Genomic DNA, 20,020 nt, shown 5'->3' with positions numbered 1-20,020 from the left:
AATTGAATTTTTTTATTGAAAAGTATAAATCTTTATTAAAAGTATATAATTTTTTAATTAAAATATTAACCCCATGATAAAATTAATTTATCAGAATTATACCAACTTAATTCATTAAAAAATAAAGTTTAATTTTTTAAACATAAATAGTCATTTAAAATGAAATACGATAAATAAAGATAAAATTTTTAAGTCTTTTATAAAATAAAACACAAATATATGAAAATGTGACATTTACTAAATATTTGTCAATTGAAAAAAAAAAACAAAAATAAACCCGCGCTTTGAAAGCGCGGGTCAAAATCTAGTCTATACTATTAAAGCAGGATCCTATTGTCATAATTACCTTAGGGGCATGTTTCTTTCACTAACATTGCATGTTTCATTAAGGGCAATTAAGTAATATTAATAACAAATTTATATTGGGTCATTATTTTTGGATCCAGCCCAAATCAAATCTCTCTTGGGCCATTTGGGCCTATTAAAAAATCAGATTCAATTCTCACTTTTTTTTTTCTTTTGGGTCATTGAGTCTAAGTTCAAATAATTTTTTTCAACTATTCTTAATTATTATTTTTTTTCTTTTCTTAATATAATTTAAGCATTCATAAAAATAATTGAATTATTTTATTGAAAAGTATAAATCTTTATTAAAAGTATATAATTTTTTAATTAAAATATTAACCCCATAATAAAATTAATTTATCAGAGTTATACCAACTTAATTCATTAAAAAAATAAAGTTTAATTTTTTTAACATAAATAGTCATTTAAAATGCAATACGATAAATAAAGATAAAATTTTTAAGTCTTTTACAAAATAAAACACAAATATATGAAAATGTGACATTTACTAAATATTTGTCAATTGAAAAAAAAAACAAAAATAAATCCGCGCTTTGAAAGCGCGGGTCAAAATCTAGTTTACTCTTAAATCTCAATCACAATTTACACAATAAAAAGCACCACATAAGTTATTATATGATAATAACTTCCAGTACAACAGCATGAATACTAAGCAAGAAATGATCTAATGCCACCCCCAATAAAAAAACATATATAAAATTTAACTAATATTTATAATTTTTAATTAACAAAAATTTACATTAAATATTTACTCTAACAATTTAAATTATTTTCAAATATTTATCCCGCTTGTAGGGCGGACCGGCCCTAGTAGTTTATACATTTATCTTTTATAATTATCAATGATGTATAACTTTTTAATATATTTTCACAAATACACTTATACATAGTAACATAGACGTAAAAGCACGTATACTTAAGAAACTTCACTTATATACTATATTTTATAAATATAAATTATCATATATTATATAAATATAAATCACATATACATGACGTTACATAGAATACATATCAGACAATCATATGCCATAATAATATTATAATAAGTTACATAATGGGCAGTTCTTATATATTTAGTCATTTATAACATAGACCAAGTGATTTTCAAATACCATTATATTTTACGTGATAATATAATGTTATAATTTTCAATAATTTACCATTAAATAATAAATTATAATTTTAAAAAGATTTGAACGTAGATACTATATTTATTTTACAAAAAATATTATATATACCAAGATTTTAGTAAATGGTATATACCTATGCTAAAGTTAAACCACTAACTAAAATTGTGTATATCTTCTTAACTAATTTATTTAAAATCTATACTATTAAAACAAAATCATTTAATAAATTTATTGTAAAAATTTGTTAGATCTATCTAAAAATAAATAAATTCAGTCTTTTTGAAATTTACCGTGGTATTTTTTTGGATCTATTGAATATTGTGACTTAATTAAACCAAAAACCAAATAAGTAAATCCAAACCAAACTCATATTAATAACTAACCGAATGGCTCCTATATATCTTTAACCGAAAACCAAAAATTACAACCAAACTGGAATCAGACCGAAAACCAAAAAAATACAATCTAGAAATAAACTGGAAACCGAACGCACATACTTAAAGAAAAAAACATGTTAAGAAAAAAACAAAATTTAACTCCACGTTTTGAATGCGCGGATGGTACTCTAGTTTTAGTTGTTACAAGTAGAGCTAGGGACTATCGTGTATTACTATTAGCCTCTAGAATAAATAAATCAGTCCGGTTTTGAAGTACATGTTTTATTGGGTTTTCTTCAAAGCCGGCTCTGTTTAGATGGATCACATATGCATTTAACAGGGAAGACTGAGACTTGAGAGTGAGACTCGACGGATTTTTTTTGTATCCAGAGGTCTCAAGCCTCTATTGAATTGCATTTTTTTGTGTGTGTTTTGCATCATGGTTATTTGCCACGTCATTTTAATCAACAGTTTTTAAATATGGAGTAAAATTCAAAATTCGATATGTTAAAGTTGTTAGTTTAAAAGTTAGAAATGATAATAAAAATTTTAAAATTGAAAATATGTGTAACTGTTATATTCAAAGGTTAAAATGCCTTTTTTAATAGTTAAATTATGGGTTTATTTTGAAAGTTAAGTAACATACAAGTCAGTGGTATGAAGTTAGACAAGAGGAGAAAACGATAGAGCGTTTAGTCATACCTTCTTATCAATTCTTGACTCTTGCCCTTAAATTTGGGCAACCAAATTGGGGAAGACAACGACATTGTCTTCTTTTTAGTGAACACTAATGTTGACATGTGCTTTTAATACCTTCTTATCAACTCTTGACACTTGCTTTTAGGTTCAAATCATTTTGTAAAAGAGATTAAATGTTTACTCGATATGTCACGCGAAACTCCACCAAAGAGACCTATCATGTAAGTAAAAATCTGCCTCTATGTGCAATAAAAATCTATTCATTCAATCTCGACAATAAGAATTTGAACCTTGACATATCGATTTCCATGTATTGTGTATATTATAGTCATTTAATAAGTTTTGTCGTAGTCATATATATAAATTTTGAATAGCTTATATGTATATAGTTGAGGAGGAGTTAAATAAAGTTGTTATCTTTGTTACACAGTAAATGAGACATGGTCCCCGTAATTCTTAGCTAGCTTTGAATGATACATTTAAGATTGTCATTCCGTTTCTGACCAATGTTTTTTCCTCATTTATTTTCAAACAAATACACATTTGGGTATATATATAGCTGCATATATTCGCATGTAATAAACATTTATCTTTGCCGATGAAGATTGAGTAATTTCAAGGATGGTCGCTAATACTCAGTTTACTGTAGTCTACATTAATCTTTGTTGGTTCCTCAATGCATGATTCAAATTCCATTTGTTTTTCCAAGTTACAAGTTTTGTTAATTACCACTGCTGAATTGATTAAATCATAATTGGTTATAAAATCCTCATATGTATTATTACTAAACTAGTAAAAAGATAACCCTAATTGAAGTGTGGTGTGGAGTTAAGACCCAAAAACGTGTGGTGTGGAGTGACGCAATATACCCTGTAAATCAACCCGAGTTGAGAGTTGAAAACTTGAAGCATTGATCTAAAGCAAGTAGGTCCATAAGAGTTTGTGCCTTTTTATTCAAATTGTCCTTATTTCGTTTCTCCGCTCAAAACTCTTCAACATGGATGTGCTCCGTGCTCATTTTATTTTTATTTTTATTTAAATTGCATAAAGACAATTAAAATAGGAACAAAACTGAACCTTTAAATTCACTTCTCATTTTAGGACCAATCAAAGTGCCACGTAAATAATTAATTTAAGAATATTAAATTTATTTAAAAATAACTAAAAAAAGAACAATGCTAATTTTAACAACGCTAACGCCGCCAGTTAAACCGTAAACCCGAAATCTTAAATTCTCAACCTTAAATCATAAATCTTAAACCCAAACCCTATACCCTAAAACCCAAATCCTAGACCCTAAACCCAAATCTTATACTCTAAACCCAAATCCTAGACCCTAAACCCACCGTAAACTTTAAATCCAAACCCTATATCCTAAACCAAATCCTAGACCCTAAACCCAAACCGTATACCATAAACCCAAATCTTAGACTTAAATTCTAAACCGTAAACCCTAAACCCAAACCCTAAACCTAGACGCTATAAGGTTTGGGTTTAGGGTTTATGGTTTGGGTTTAGGATATAGAATTTGGGTTTAGGGTATACATTTTGGATTTAGGGTCTAGGATTTGGGTTTAGGGTATAAGGTTTAGGTTTACGATTTAAGGTTTAGGATTTAAAATTTAAGATTTAGAGTTTACGGTTTAGCTAGCGGCATTATCGTAGTTAAAATTAACGTTATTTTTTAATTATTTTTAAATAAGTTTAATATGTTTTAACTAATTATCTATATGTCACTTTAATTAGTCCTGAAAGAAGATGTTGACTTAAAGGTTCACCCTATTAAATCTTGTTTTTAAAATAATGAATGGAGCTGGAGTATGAAGATGGTCAATCATTGATTTTTTTTTATTATTATTTTTTTTTTGGTAAATTTTATTGGCCAAATTGGCTGAAAAAACACGAAACAGAAGATAATTAGTAAACCATGCAGAAACATATTTTTTTAGGTAATTGGATAGTAAGACGAAAGCGAAATTACATTCATGTCCCATAGTAAACTCTAAGTTGTATAGATAGGCTGCAATGCTATCGTAGGCATATCGAATATAGATAATACTGTCAGGTGCTGTCAGAAGACATGACAGTTTGTCTCACTTATATCCCCGTGTATCGAAGGTTTCGAAAATAAGCACATGAGGTACACATGAGGAAAATAGGTAACTGAAACAACATTGTAATATTTTAACATTTTGTCCCGAAAAGTTAATTGAGAATAAAAAGGCAATGTTTGTTTTATGCAAAGAAGATCAAACTGAATCGGAAAAGAAGAACAATTCGGAACAAAGCAAGCGAAACAATTTTTTTTGGAAAATAAAACAATCGAAACAGATGGTACGTCGATGAGGAAGAACAGTATCTGGTAGGGAAAATAATGAATGTTTTTTTATTGTATAACACTTGGGTGGTGAAACGCAACAATATGAAAACCATTCCGGTTTAACGAAAAGCAATTGGGAAAATGTAACAAACCGGTTTTCATTTCATCCAATTAATAAGAACAAATTAAACCAAGTTGGTATAGGCATATTTGTGAAATTAATTAAACTAACCAAACCAATTGCTTTAAACCAACCGATGGACCGAAATGTTGGAAATAAGAGTTCAAGAATGTAGTAAAGTAATTAAATATTGCATATGTCAGCTATATTTTCAAAACCTATGAAAGAATGATGATGCCTAGAACTAGGTAGGCGGTGCAGAGTACGAATACCTACATAATAGGGTCAGTTTTAGGATATATCGAAAGTCGAACAGTACATTACCAAACAGCTAAATAATCTTATTTTCTTGTATATCAAGTGCAATTGTTCAATTTTATTATTATTATTATTCTTAGCATATCAGCATGCTGGTTGAAGTCTTGGATCATTACAACGTTTTTGAGCCACTACTAATTTTAAAATTTGTTCCGAAGTACTTAATGGTCTACTTAAATTTCTCCGAGCATTATTCTTGTTTTGGGTAGCAAAAATTAACGAAACTCGAAGTAATAAGAACTTGTTAGCCCGATAACAAAATCAAGCTTATAACATCAATATAAGTTATAACAATGGTCTACGTATATATCAGGATGAGTTCATAAAGTTGATATATGAAAAATAATGAGTTGTGACATGGTGAGTACGAAATAAGGAAATGGAAAGAACGACAAAGAGGTGTGCGGAACTGGGGTTGGTGCCCAACAAAGAAGAGACATCTAATATTATGCTCTCTACGTTGGGATCTTTTCTAAGTGACCCACTTTTGTTTTGCTGTCTTATTTGTATATCTCACTTTCATAATTTCATCGATCTACAACTACAAGCCATGCATCCCCATTTTACCCTACCATCCGCTCTACGTCCTTACGTGCGCTCCAAATACATACACTTTATATGATATGTATTAATATATAACATCTTACATATTAAATGGATTTTCTTTTTCAAATGAAAGAAGAGAAGTGGTTTAAGGATCATCTATTGCTTGTTCAATTTCTGTTGGGGATCTCACTCTTTTCCCACAACCAATCATTTTTTGCCATCTTTGTACATATTTGTACGACAACCAATCCAACAAGAAATCATGGCTGCATCTTCGGCGGTGCAGTTCATCATGTATCTTACAGTTTATCTGATCAAATATTTTAAAGAAATAATTACAACTTAAAACATAAAAGGTATGATATTTAATACGAGAAAACAAGAGTTAAGAAAGAAAAAAATCTGTTTCATAATTTATATTCTGTAACAACACTTAAATTTACCGTCGAAATTGAACCATGTGTTGGTCTGGAGCACAAGCAAGGTAAGCATTGGCTTAGAGCCAACATATTTGGTTATAATAGTTTTTTTTTGTATAATAGTTTAGTTATGTCTATTTGCTATTGTATTTCTGTTTACAGCAAAATTAATGGACATGGTATTTCTTCTGCCACAATTGATAAACCATTCCAAACCATTTTACCTTGTATTACTAGACATTTTTTTATGTCTCTAGAATATCATATCTAAGAAGGATTATTTCATTTTTCTAATACTATATGTTCTGAAAAATATGTTGTTGAACGGTTAAAAAGTATTAATGATTAAAAATGATCGGTAATGAGTTTAAGTAACCAATGAAAAGACATTATTTATAATCATAGTGGACTGGCCTTGAGAAAACCTACTGTTGAATGTTCACTGTTTAACTAAAAAGTTCACCTAGGCATGGGCATACGGGGTTCCAATCGGGTTTCGCTTTTATCCATTCGGGTTTCGGTTTTTCGAGTTTATCAAAATCAACCCCATTCGGGTTATATAAAAGTTTGGTTCGGGACCGGTTCGGGTTCTATCGGGTTCGGGTCGGGGTTAGTAAATCTTCAAAGAACCAGTATAACCCATTGTACTTTCGGGTTCGGGTCCCAATCGGCTCTTCGGTTTAAAAATACCTGATTTGTACCTATTTTGTAACTAAAACATAAATAAAATCGGTTCTTCGAATTTAAAATACATGATTTGTACATATTTTAATAGCCAAAACATAAGTAAAATCGATTCAAAAATAAGAGAAAACATCAAACGTGATCATTCAAAATCAAGCGAAAGATAGTTAGTGATATAAAGAAAACCATATAAATGAAATCATAAAACAAAAAATAAGTTCTCATGAAATGAGAAACATTATTCAATAAAAACAAAACCAAAATCTAAAAACTTCAGGCATCAACCGCCACATTCCACTATCAACCGCCACATTCAACCATCAACCTTCATTTGATGTAACAGATAATTATTTTAGAAGTTCAATAATATCTTAAAGTATTTTGGATACATATTAAGAATTAAGATCATATTTGGTAGAAGTTCTTTTTGTGATTTTAAATGTTTCGGGTTCTATCGGATATCCATTTAGGTTCGGGTTCGGTTCGGATAATACCCATAACCCAAAATACCAAAAAAACAGGATCTATTCAGTATTTATATCGGGTTCGGATCAATTCGGAATCATTTTTATCGGATCGGGTTCGGTTCAGATTTTTGGGTTCGGTTTATTTTCCCAGCCCTAAGTTCACCATTCCATTTGTTGCAATATGTCTTCTTCTATATCTATTTGTAGTCGGTAATAATATCATTCATCCTTGTAATTATGTTATATCATAATGTTTACATATATAGTTGTTCCTATCTGGAGCAAACTAAGCCGTGTTCATGTTGGTGGTAAAGGTTTTAGCGTTATGGTAACAAGTCTTTAGTAGTAAATATAACACCACAACAAGTGTTATTGTCATATTTAATTGGTAAGAATAATTTGACTTCAATGATGCAGCTGATTTAATACCGTACTAGACTTTGACCCGCGCGCCTGCGCGGGTGTATATTTTAAAAAATATGTTGATATTTGTTTTTCATGTAATTATTAGGATTTGGAAAAATGAATCCGAGGAAGATAACCGATACCGATCCAAAATATAGTACCAAACCCGAACATAAATTGATTAAATATTCTAATTATTCAAAATTTTGTTATTTAGAGAACCGAATCTGATCTGAACTGAAGTATTTGGGTATCCGAATTTATCTAAAAATAGATTTATATACTTATATATATTAATTATTTTTAGATTTAACGTATATAAAACATCAAGAATGATACTTTTAAATTGGTTTAAATACTTGAAAATATATATAGATAGTCAAAAGTAAATATCTGAAATAGTTAAAATATATTCAAATCACCAAAAATACTTAAAATAATTATTGATTTCATATCCAAAATTTTAAATCAAGCCAATTGATATGTTAAGCTTAAGTATTATGACATATGTTATTCAAATTTATACGTAATATATTATTTTATTTATACATTTTGAGAAATTTAAAATATATAATGATTTAAAACTTTAGAAATAATTTAAATTAGTTATCCAAACCCGAACCAAACCCCCAAAGATCCAAATCGAACTCAAACCAAAATTTAGAAACATTCTAATAAGACTGAAATCTTTGACTCCGAAAACCCGAAATGCAAACCTATCAGAACCAAACCCGTATGGATACCCAAAAGCCCATCCCTAGTCATTATTATATATCGTATTTTGTCATCATATAATTAATCGTATTTTATATGTACCATCATATAAGTAATCATTTATTTAATAGTATTTTATACATACCATCATATAAATAATTACATATATTTTATTTTGAAACTTAATATGAAATATAAAAACTATAATTTGAGTTGGTATTTCAAATTGGGATTTGTATTATATTTTTCTTATATATATTGACAATATTTTTTATAATGGTTATTGAAAAGTAGTTTAGTAAAAATCCATTTTTGAATATATGTATATTTGTGAATCAATTTTTGATATAAATCAACTTTGAATTATTATTTTGATTTGAAATATGTATAGAAAGTTTAAATTTTGTTTTATGGTTAGTTTAGAAAAAAAAATTTAGGCAATTAGATTGACCCATTTTGGTATATTTTAAAATTGGTCTAGATAACTTTCAATTTTTTTTAAAAACATAAGCCCATTACTTTTTTTCTTAATACTACTATCTTTGTTTTCAAACAAAAATATTTTTTTTTTAAAGACTGCAATCTATGTTTCCAAACACTCCAAATTTTTTAATAGTCATATTCAAGTCTCCAAACACTCCAATTTTGTACTTGAGTTTTAATAAGATAGATGAAAAAAAACATCAATATGCATCTGAACTCTTAACTCATAGCAAAATTAATACAATTAAAAGAGGACCCTTTTTAATAATCGCACTTAGCTGTACAAAGAAAATTACAACTTGTACCACTAATTTAAGCGTCTCTTGGCTGTTTTTTCTCCAAAAAAAAAAACTATATTTTCGCCATTCATCCCTATTATTTCGCCTACTATAACTGAAATAACTAGAAAAAATCTCACCAACTATATTTCAAAACAAGTTACCGATTATATAATAAGTTTAATAAGTTTTTACAATTATTTTTCCATTACATATGTCGCGTTGGTTTTATTGTATAGATTTACAACAATTACATATCACAATATGCATCCTAAGTGTGAATATTATTGAGATATACACGTTCTAAGAATTAAAGTCATTGAGATATATACGTTAGTATTCAATCCCTATATATTAAAAGAAAATAATTACAATATTTGAAATAACCATATGTCAAGTCTACAGTACAATTAAGCAGATGTGGATGAGCATGGATATTTAGCTTGGAGAAGGTTCAGATTATGGAGACACAAATTTTGTACGGTGGGAGTCTGCTTTGCATGCAGAAGTGGAAACACTGCGATGAACGGTGCAGAATATGCTTCAGCATTCAGCATGTTAGAGCTTTGGAACGGACTGCAAGAATTTGATTTCCATGATCAAGGAACTTCATACTTGGCCAAGCTTTACAACAAAATTGGAAAAGGTAGGATTCTTTAGATATGCTTCCCGGACTTCAAGATATCCCAAATTCCAAGAGCACATAATCAAATTGAAGACTCTTTAGCTAGGAGTGCAAGGACTGCAAGGTCTTTTCGTAGAGGGCTTTGTTTCATTGGTTGTTCACTTCCGTTTTGGTTACCAAGACCACCTCAAGTTTACGTAATAGAATAGTGGTTTGTTGAAAAAAAGAAGTAGCCACGTGTTATCACCATAATGATTTTTAGAATCCTTAAAGAAATATGTTGGTTCATCTAAATATATAATAAGCTTTTGTTAAACTAACTATAAATTAATTATAAATGTTCTTCATTCTTTCCTTAAATAAATACTACGAAATTATCTAATGTGGCTAAAATATATATGATAATTAATAATTTTGAATAATAAAGATTTGATACATATTAGTGTACCCACTATTATTTTTGCTTAACTTTAAATTATTAAAATAAAATAAACAACCACAATAACCATATAATTAAAATTTTAGATTTTTGTATATATTATATTTTAATTTTCTAAAAAAGTCTCATATTGAGATTTTTATGATCCATGGTTTATTTTTTTTCTTATGACAAGATACTGATGATTACAAAATCATATAAGTAGGAAGTCTTATTTAATAAATATTAAGAATAAATAAATAAATATATATATATATATAATATTTTAAATTAAACGATATACCTAGAAAATACATAAATATTTTAGTTTTGAAATTTACCTTGAACAAATTTTCTTTTGATAAAAGCTTTGAACAAATATTGCCAACTTAGTATTTAAATTTTAAAACTTGCATTAAATGTTTTAAAAATGATAAATTATTAAAAAATTTCAAACATCCGACAATGAAAATTTTGTTATATTATTTAAAGTTTTTGTTATAAAAAGATACAAACCATCAAAAAAACATATGAGTAGAATGCATCATTTAACATATAAATATTAAAAATATACTATATATCTATGTATATATCATTTAAATTTAATTATATATAATAAAAATAAAAATTTGATTGTTTGGATTAACAAAATTTATTTATGTATCTGCACCAATTTAATTATATATGTAATAGTTACTGACTTTTAATTATCTAATATGTATCTGTAATATTTTATAACAGAACATGTGATACGTAAAAATAATTTACATATATAATGTCATTCCGTGCAAGGCGCTGATCTTAACCTTGTATTATATAAAGTACATGTGGAAAGCTTAACCTACATTACAGACTAGCCAAATGTGTAATCCCATGAGAAATGTGTTGAACATTAACCCTCAAAATCAATACTATTAATATCTTAAACCCTAAAAGTATATCATCACAATTTGTTTATTATAGTATTATCGACAATGTGTATCTTCATTCAATATATTTTGTATAGCAAACCAACCAAATAATTAGTTTCTACAAAATAATCGAGAAAGAATCAAATTAAATTCTCACAAGGAAACAAAAAATAAAAGAATCTTCAAACAAATTTGTAACCATAAATTGCTGTAAATATATTATAACATTTCAAAACTATTAATATGCCAAGATATTTATTGTTAACAAGTATAACAATATAATATGTGTAAGTTTAATTAACAAAAAGACTATATATAATTAATTTAATAGAAAAATAATATTCACCAAAAAAAATAAAAATAATTATTATGCTTCTTCATCAATAAAAGCATCATATAGTAACTTATTTTTAAAATAAATTTACCAAAGAAATAATTCTACGGTTTTAAAGCGCATATTTAAATGTTTTAATTAGAACTTATATAGTAGTTTTCCCCTAAATCTTTCCATCATTGTACGTTGTAGGGAGCGCCAAAAACATTTCACTAAAATCTTGTTTTGCCAACAAGTTTTGTCGCTTCATCAGTTGTTATGTTGTGGATGTGTTTTAAGTTTTTTACCGAATTTTAAAATAAGAACCTTACACACACATTATATATATATATTATATATATATATATATATATATATATATCCAATGACCAATAGCCTACTAGTTTTAAGTGGAGTCCACTCGTGTAATGATCATTGATGTTAGCAGTTTTCAAGGCTCCTAAGACAAATGTTGTAGTATAAAAGATTGTCGAACCAGTTCTGAGGGATATCAAAGCACTGAGAATGTAAGTACTCACTTAATCTAAGTGCAACCAATGATTTAGATGGGTTTTAAGCTATGACTAAAACTAAAAAGCAATAACAGAATGATACTTTCTTGACTAAGGGAAAAGAGAATTCATGGGCATAGGGATTAGACCTTGGGTGATCAAGTATCGAACTAAGGATGGCAAATGATCAATCAAACTATCAACCTTAAGCCTAGACACAATTCTAAACAAGCTCTATGTCTAGATGAATGCTCATTTGCTAACACATCTCAAACATCAAATGTCTTTGGTTGAATAATATGAAAGCAATCATTACTAACAAGTCTATTAGCTATCTTAGCACCTTTAACAACAAATGTCTTTGGCAAAGTATACTAAAGGCCTAGGAGAGTTGTCTCGGGCATTTCATCGAACACCTTTCGGGTGAGAAATGCCTAAGGATCAACAACTTAGTGGCCAACTCAGAAGATGCATTATGATTACTCTACTAGCAAGGAAATATGAATGATCTACACTAAAACATCCTAGCTCTAACCTAATCACCCTTAATCTCCCTAACCCATGAATTCCAAAGGTGATTACTCACTAATCTCCATGATTCCTCTTAAACCCATATTGGATTTCAGATTAATCATGTAAAGAAATAGATAAGAAATCAACACAAAACATAACAAATCAAAACCCAAGAGATGAACTTCTCAAGAGAGTTCTTGTGTATTTCTCAATAGATCAAAAGATAAAAGATAATCTGCCTGGTGGCTACAAAAGATGTTTAAAACATAGGTTTTTGAAATGTAAAACGTGCATAATAAAATGACCAAAAGGCCCTTAGGTAAAATAGAAATCGACCCAACAATAGACGCGGAGCGACCTCGGCATGTCGCTCCGACAAGTCGCTCCGGCCTTCGGGAGCGACCTCAGTGGGTCGCTCTGAGAGGTCGCTCCGGGCTTCGCTTCGTGTCGTCTCGCCATAGAGACGCGAGCGACCTCGGGGTGTCGCTTTGGGAGGTCGCTCTGAGAGGGGTGTGAGATGCGAGCGACCTCGGTGCGTCGCTCTGGGCAAGTCGCTCTGGGCTTCCTACGGGATGAATATGGCGAGCGACTTCACGGGGTCGCTCTAGCTAGGTCGCTCTGAGAAGTGGGACACAGCGACTTCGTGGTGTCGCTCCGGGAGGTCGCTCCCATGCTCGGTTCGTCCAATGGTCACCTTTTCACCTCTTTCGAGCTCCAAATAACCTCATGTGGTACTCCAGTACCTAATAGAGACTCATGTATGCAAAATGCAACCTAAACATGTCTAAATCCTAATCTATATGATGAAAATGTTTATGAATGAATGGGATAAAACAATGCAAATATGCAAGATATCAACTCCCCCAAACTTGTTCTTTTACTTGTCCACAAGTGAACTTTCTAGAACTCATAGGGAGAGAGGTTGAAGGTGGGAGCACATAGCCAAAAGAAACACAACTAGCACACTCTCTTATTACACTCTAGCTTCTCTAGGCCTATCTTAACTCTTTTTGTTCTTACACTCATCATCAAGCATCCACACATTCAAATCAACCAACTCTCACATTCATTAAGCACAAAACATCAGGTGAATTCTTGCAAATGGTCAGTTGGTCCAAGTCATTTGGTTGGGTAAGGGAAGGCTTTTATTCAAGTGATTCAAGAGGTTCAAAACATATGATCTTTAAGGTGGTTTACTCTCAAAACAAGTAGCCTTGACATTGCACATAATATATCTAAGAAAGGGACCAACTCATGCATACAATGCTCAATCTCCATTGTTCTACCCTTTTCCCAAACATACAATTACACAATCATTCCCAAATGTCAAACCCAACTCACATCTCTCACCAAAAGATCCTAAGAACTTTAACTCCTTCTCTTTGAAATCTACAAGGGATTTTTCACAACCTCAAAACATTTCTTAGCTCCTAACAACTTTGCTAGCCCCCTTTTTCTTTTTTTTTTTCTTTTTTTTTTTTCTTTTCTCTTTTTTTTTTTTTTTCGTTTTTTTTTTCCCTTTTTTTTTTTAGGCTGGGGGCCAAGACTTTTCAAAACTTGAGCTAGAGGCTTCTATACTGGTCCCAATAAAACAATTCACTTAAGCACAAAGAGTCTATTCTTTTCCTTTTTCATTTCTCCCAAATCATAATCACAACACTCACCCCCACCTATAGCTAGACAATAGAGTGTCCAATCTAGCAAGAATGAAGATCAAGCATTGTCGTTCCCGATACTCTCAACATTATGCACATGTAAGACTTTCCGAAAAAGGCCTCACTCATCAAACAATGAAAGCTTAAAAGGAGGAAAAGGTTTTGGGAGTGGTCTACCACTAGAGTTTGTCAAAAAAGATTGGTATAAAAGATGTGACAACTCAAGTGTGTATAGCCATGACTCAGTACACAAGGGACCATGAGCAAGAAGCATTAAGTTCGTTCCGTTCAAATAAGGTTGTAGTTGGTTTCAAAGACTGAGTTTCAGCAATCAACAAGTTTCAGGAAGAGTTTTCAAGGCTCGAAACATACAAGTCTTTTTGAGAGGTGCAAAAGCTAGTCAAGTGCAACGTAGTGTTCTTTACAAGGCATTCAAAATCATTGCTCCCAATGCAAGTGAATGCAACCTATATGCTCTAGACTCTCTAAAAAATGCAAATGATGCAAACTAAATGATTGATTTTTTTTTTATCTATGCAAATAGGTATGCCATGCATGACTCAATGAAACAACATCAAAGCAAACATGATCAAATACTTGGTACCTCCCTCAAACTTGAGTTACACAGTCTCTGTGTCGTCAAGTAGAGAGAGATACCGAAAAGAAGACTAATATGCAAAAATGAAATGGTATATACAAGGGAGTGTGGTGGGTTACCTTCTATAGGGAATGAGTAGAGGGAGATGCTCCCTCCTCGTCGTCCTCAGGTGGTAACTCTTCAAGGTGCTCATCAGCAGGAGTGCCCATCTCTTCAATGTAGAAGGCTTGCCCGAACACAGTTGGTTTCCTCATTTTCCCCTTGATGTCAAAGTGGAGGATGTTCTCTTTACCCAAATGGAGATCAATCGTGCCCTCCTTCACATTAACAATAGCTCCTGCTGTAGCTAAGAATGGCCTTCCTAGAATCAATGGATCTTGAGCCTCCTCACCCATCTCAAGCACCACAAAATCTGTAGGTATCTCATACCTTCCAATCTTCACAGGGAGGTCCTCTAAGATGCCCACAGGGTACTTCACTGAACGATCAGCTAACACCAGAGAGAGTCTACACTTCTTGTACTGAGTGAATCCAAGCTTCTTTGCAACAGACAAAGGCATCAAGCTGACACTAGCTCCCAAATCGCAGAGACTTTTCTCAAATACCATAGGTCCAAGAGCACAAGGTAGTGTGAAGCTTCCTGGATCCTCTAATTTCTCTGGAACATCAAGCCTCTGGATGATGGCATTGCACTCATGGGTAAGAATCATCATGCCTTCCATCTCCTTCTTCTTTGCAGCTACAACATCTTTCAGGAAATTGTTGTATTGAGGAATCAACATGAAAGCATCGATGATGGGCATTGCAACCTGAGCTTCACTCATTTGCTTCTCAAACAGAGCTTTGTACTTCTCTAGCAGCTGCTTCTTGAATCTACCAGGGAATGGAAGTTTGGGTTCATAGGGAGGAGGAACAAAAGAACTTTCACTTGCTGGAGTAACAACTTCACCATCCTTTATTGTCTTCTTCTTCTCTCCAACCTTTCCTTTACCTTTGGCTTCCACTATCTTCTCCAAGATCTCGTCATTGATCTTCTCATCAACAATCACCACTTCATCATCTATGTTGATGGCAACCCCCTCACCTAGTTTCTCAGCATCCTTGGTGAGGGTTCTAGGAGGTAACTGCTTACCACTCCTAAGGGTGATAGCTTTGGCCTCCTTGGGATTTTGGTCAGACTTTCCAGGTAGAGATCCTTGCTGGCGATTCTGGTGAGTGTTCATGGAAGCAAATTGATTCTCTAAATTCCTGACTGTAGAAGCAAGGTGTGAGAATTTGTTGTTGAGCTCATTGTAGCTCCCATCAATCTTGGAATGAAGGTTCTTCAACTCATAACCAACTTGCTTCTCACTTCTAGTCTGAGACTCCAAGATTTGTTTCAGTAAGGTATCAGTGCTGCTCTCTTGAGGAGCAGAGGAACCAGACGAGGGGTTTTGCTGAGGCTGATAGCTGCCTTGCTGGTTGTTTCTAGGCGGATAACCACTCTGTTGGTTGTTGGGATAGGATTTCTGTTGGTAGTTGTTGTACTGAAAGTTGGGCTCCTTTTTGTACCAGCTACCATTGTTGTTGATGAAACACAACTCCTCTTGACCTTCCAAACCCTCAACCTCATTGACAGCAAGTGGATCTTCCTGCTTGGAGTTACCAACAAACTTCAGCTGCTCTTGGGTTGCTTTTTCAGCAATGAGTAGGTCGATCTTGTCTTCCAAAGCTTTGATCTCTTTCCTCGTCTGCTTATCATCTGTTCTACTGCCTCTGTCGTGGTCTCCACTGTAGACTGCATCACTCTTTACCATGTTGTCAACCAGCTCTTCTGCATCCTCCTCAGTTCTCCCCAAGAAGAACCCATTGCTAGCTGTATCCAGTCTGGCTCTGTACTTAGGAAGAGCACCACGGTAGAATGTGCTCAGCAAGCTCTCCTTAGAAAAGCCATGGTGTGGGCATTGAGCTTGGTAGCCCTTGAATCTCTCCCAGGCTTCACTGAAGCCTTCCAAGTTCTTCTGTTGAAAGCTGGAAATCTCGTTTCTCAGCTTAGCAGTTCTTGAAGTAGAGAAGAACTTCTCCAAGAATGCTTTCTTGCAGTCATCCCAAGTGGTGATGGAGTCACTGGGTAGAGACTTCTCCCACTGACGTGCCTTATCCCCCAAAGAGAAAGGGAATAGCTTGAGCTTTAAGGCATCTTCGGACACACCATTGGTTTTTGACAACCCACAGTAGCTGTCGAACCTGTCCAAGTGATCAAATGGATCCTCGAGAGCCAAGCCATGATACTTGTTGTTCTCGATCACGTTGAGGAGTCCTGACTTGATCTCAAAGTTGTTGGCTGCCACGGCGGGTGCTCGGATTCCCAATCTATGACCATGAATGTTGGGGCGGTCGTAAGTGCCAATGGGTCGAGCTGCTCGCTGTTGGTTTGGTGGAACGTTGTTAGCTCCATTGGCAGCATCATCCTGAGGTATGTCTCCCATATCAGTATCCAATCTCTGCAAGTGAGCCTGTTGCTCTTCTTCTCTTCTCTTTCTAGCACACTCTCTCTCTAAAACTCTAATGTCTGCAGCTCTTGGAACTAGGTTTGATGGACCCCTGCTCCTCAAGTTCATACACCTGTAGATTAAAGGGAGGTGAAGAAAGAGAATCAGTAACAAAAGAAAATAAAAATGACTTAGTCTCAAGCAAGTGACTAAATCTCAATGTTGAAATCTACTCAGAATTTGGCAACGGCGCCAATTTGATGTTAGGAGTTTTCAAGGCTCCTAAGACAAATGTTGTAGTATAAAAGATTGTCGAACCAGTTCTGAGGGATATCAAAGCACTGAGAATGCAAGTACTCACTTAATCTAAGTGCAACCAATGATTTAGATGGGTTTTAAGCTATGACTAAAACTAAAAAGCAATAACAGAATGATACTTTCTTGACTAAGGGAAAAGAGAACTCATGGGCATAGGGATTAGACCTTGGGTGATCAAGTATCGAACTAAGGATGGCAAATGATCAATCAAACTATCAACCTTAAGCCTAGACACAATTCTAAGCAAGCTCTATGTCTAGATGAATGCTCATTTGCTAACACATCTCAAACATCAAATGTCTTTGGTTGAATAATATGAAAGCAATCATTACTAACAAGTCTATTAGCTATCTTAGCACCTTTAACAACAAATGTCTTTGGCAAAGTATACTAAAGGCCTAGGAGAGTTGTCTCGGGCATTTCATCGAACACCTTTCGGGTGAGAAATGCCTAAGGATCAACAACTGAGTGGCCAACTCAGAAGATGCATTATGATTACTCTACTAGCAAGGAAATATGAATGATCTACACTAAAACATCCTAGCTCTAACCTAATCTCCCTAACCCATGAATTCCAAAGGTGATTACTCACTAATCTCCATGATTCCTCTTAAACCCATATTGGATTTCAGATTAATCATGTAAAGAAATAGATAAGAAATCAACACAAGAACATAACAAATCAAAACCCAAGAGATGAACTTCTCAAGAGAGTTCTTGTGTATTTCTCAATAGATCAAAAGATAAAAGATAATCTGCCTGGTGGCTACAAAAGATGTTTAAAACATAGGTTTTTGAAATGTAAAACGTGCATAATAAAATGACCAAAAGGCCCTTAGGTAAAATAGAAATCGACCCAACAATAGTCGCGGAGCGACCTCGGCATGTCGCTCCGACAAGTCGCTCTGGCCTTCGGGAGCGACCTCAGTGGGTCGCTCTGAGAGGTCGCTCCGGGCTTTGCTTCGTGTCGTCTCGCCATAGAGACGCGAGCGACCTTGGGGTGTCGCTTTGGGAGGTCGCTCCGAGAGGGGTGTGAGATGCGAGCGACCTCGGTGCGTCGCTCTGGACAAGTCGCTCTGGGCTTCCTACGGGATGAATATGGCGAGCGACTTCACGGGGTCGCTTTAGCTAGGTCGCTCTGAGAAGTGGGACACAGCGACTTCGTGGTGTCGCTCCGGGAGGTCGCTCCCATGCTCGGTTCGTCTAATGGTCACCTTTTCACCTCTTTCGAGCTCCAAATAACCTCATGTGGTACTCCAGTACCTAATAGAGACTCATGTATGCAAAATGCAACCTAAACATGTCTAAATCCTAATCTATATGATGAAAAAATGTTTATGAATGAATGGGTAAAACAATGCAAATATGCAAGATATCAATCATAAAATTTGGTTGCCTAACAAAATGCTTAATGAGGATCAGAGGAATGGTTCAAATGATTAGAAGCTATTTCTGGTCTCTCTCTCTCTCTCTCTCTCTCTCTCTCTCTCTCTCTCTCTCTCTCTCTCTCTCTCTCTCTCTCTCTCTCTCTCTCTCTCTCTCTCTTTCATACCTTATGTGTCTAATTTTATTATTGTTGTTGTTGTTGATTATTCACTGTGACATACTCCTTTTTATTTCATAATATATTATGTTTTAGAAAAAAGTTGGTGAAATGCACCGTTTTACTAAGAAGGCGATTTTCAAGACGAAAAAAGATCATGATTCTGATGGATCGGCGTATCGCCGAGCTTATCTGGATCGGTTTCGGAAGTAAACAAAGATCGGAAGGATGTGATGGATTCTGTTATTCAATCGAAACCATCTGATTTGGGTTTAGAAGAGAATAAAAAGATTGCGCTTGATCGGTTATCCAATCGGAATTATCTATGTTGAGTTTGGAAAGAGGAAAGGATCAAGAGGGAGTATCGGAAGATAAGGTTGGATCTGGATCGGAGAAGGATCGGAAGAGGCAAGAAATAACTAAACCAAAGGCAGCTTCGTGGGTTGATGTTGCTCAGGAAAAGAAGGTATTTAAGAAATATAATCTCAATATTACGGATTCAGAAGGCAAGCTGAACGTGGAGATTCCAAATGAAGTAATAATCAACACAAATCCATTATGGGGAGATTTTCATATTGGGAAGTTCTTAGATACAACACCTCACATTGCTCGTATTCATGCTGTGGTGAATAAAATTTATAGAGATGGAGGAAAATGACAGGTAGTTAAAGTCTATGAGGTAAATTCAAAAACAATGAAGTTCTGAGTTGCAAATCCATCTATGAGAGCTCGCATATTTAGAAGGGGGATGTGGAGTATTGGAAATATTCTGTTGGTGGTAACAAATTGGACTCCAGATGAACTTAAGGAGAA

General features: G+C 33.3%; 1 protein-coding gene, 1 long non-coding RNA gene and 1 other non-coding gene across 3 annotated transcripts in view; 1 reads left to right on the top strand and 2 right to left on the bottom strand.

Moving 5' to 3' along the window:
- LOC103863213 overlaps positions 1-20,020 on the bottom strand; it is a 743,758-nt gene that overhangs the window by 661,401 nt on the left and 62,337 nt on the right. The window lies entirely within an intron of this gene.
- Positions 880-8,069, bottom strand: LOC117133749. The gene is made up of 2 exons (XR_004457752.1): positions 7,614-8,069; positions 880-6,762 (listed from the first exon to the last, which is right to left on the bottom strand). It is a non-coding gene; the product is annotated as an uncharacterized LOC117133749 (long non-coding RNA).
- On the top strand, positions 16,802-16,908 carry LOC117133840. The gene has a single exon (XR_004457881.1). It is a non-coding gene; the product is annotated as a small nucleolar RNA R71 (small nucleolar RNA).

This window comes from Brassica rapa, chromosome A04, assembly GCF_000309985.2.
Source record: "Brassica rapa cultivar Chiifu-401-42 chromosome A04, CAAS_Brap_v3.01, whole genome shotgun sequence".
NCBI classification, from domain to species: domain Eukaryota; kingdom Viridiplantae; phylum Streptophyta; class Magnoliopsida; order Brassicales; family Brassicaceae; genus Brassica; species Brassica rapa.
The sequence above is the reverse complement of the archived record's forward strand: the minus strand, read 5'-3'. Positions and strand labels throughout refer to the sequence as shown.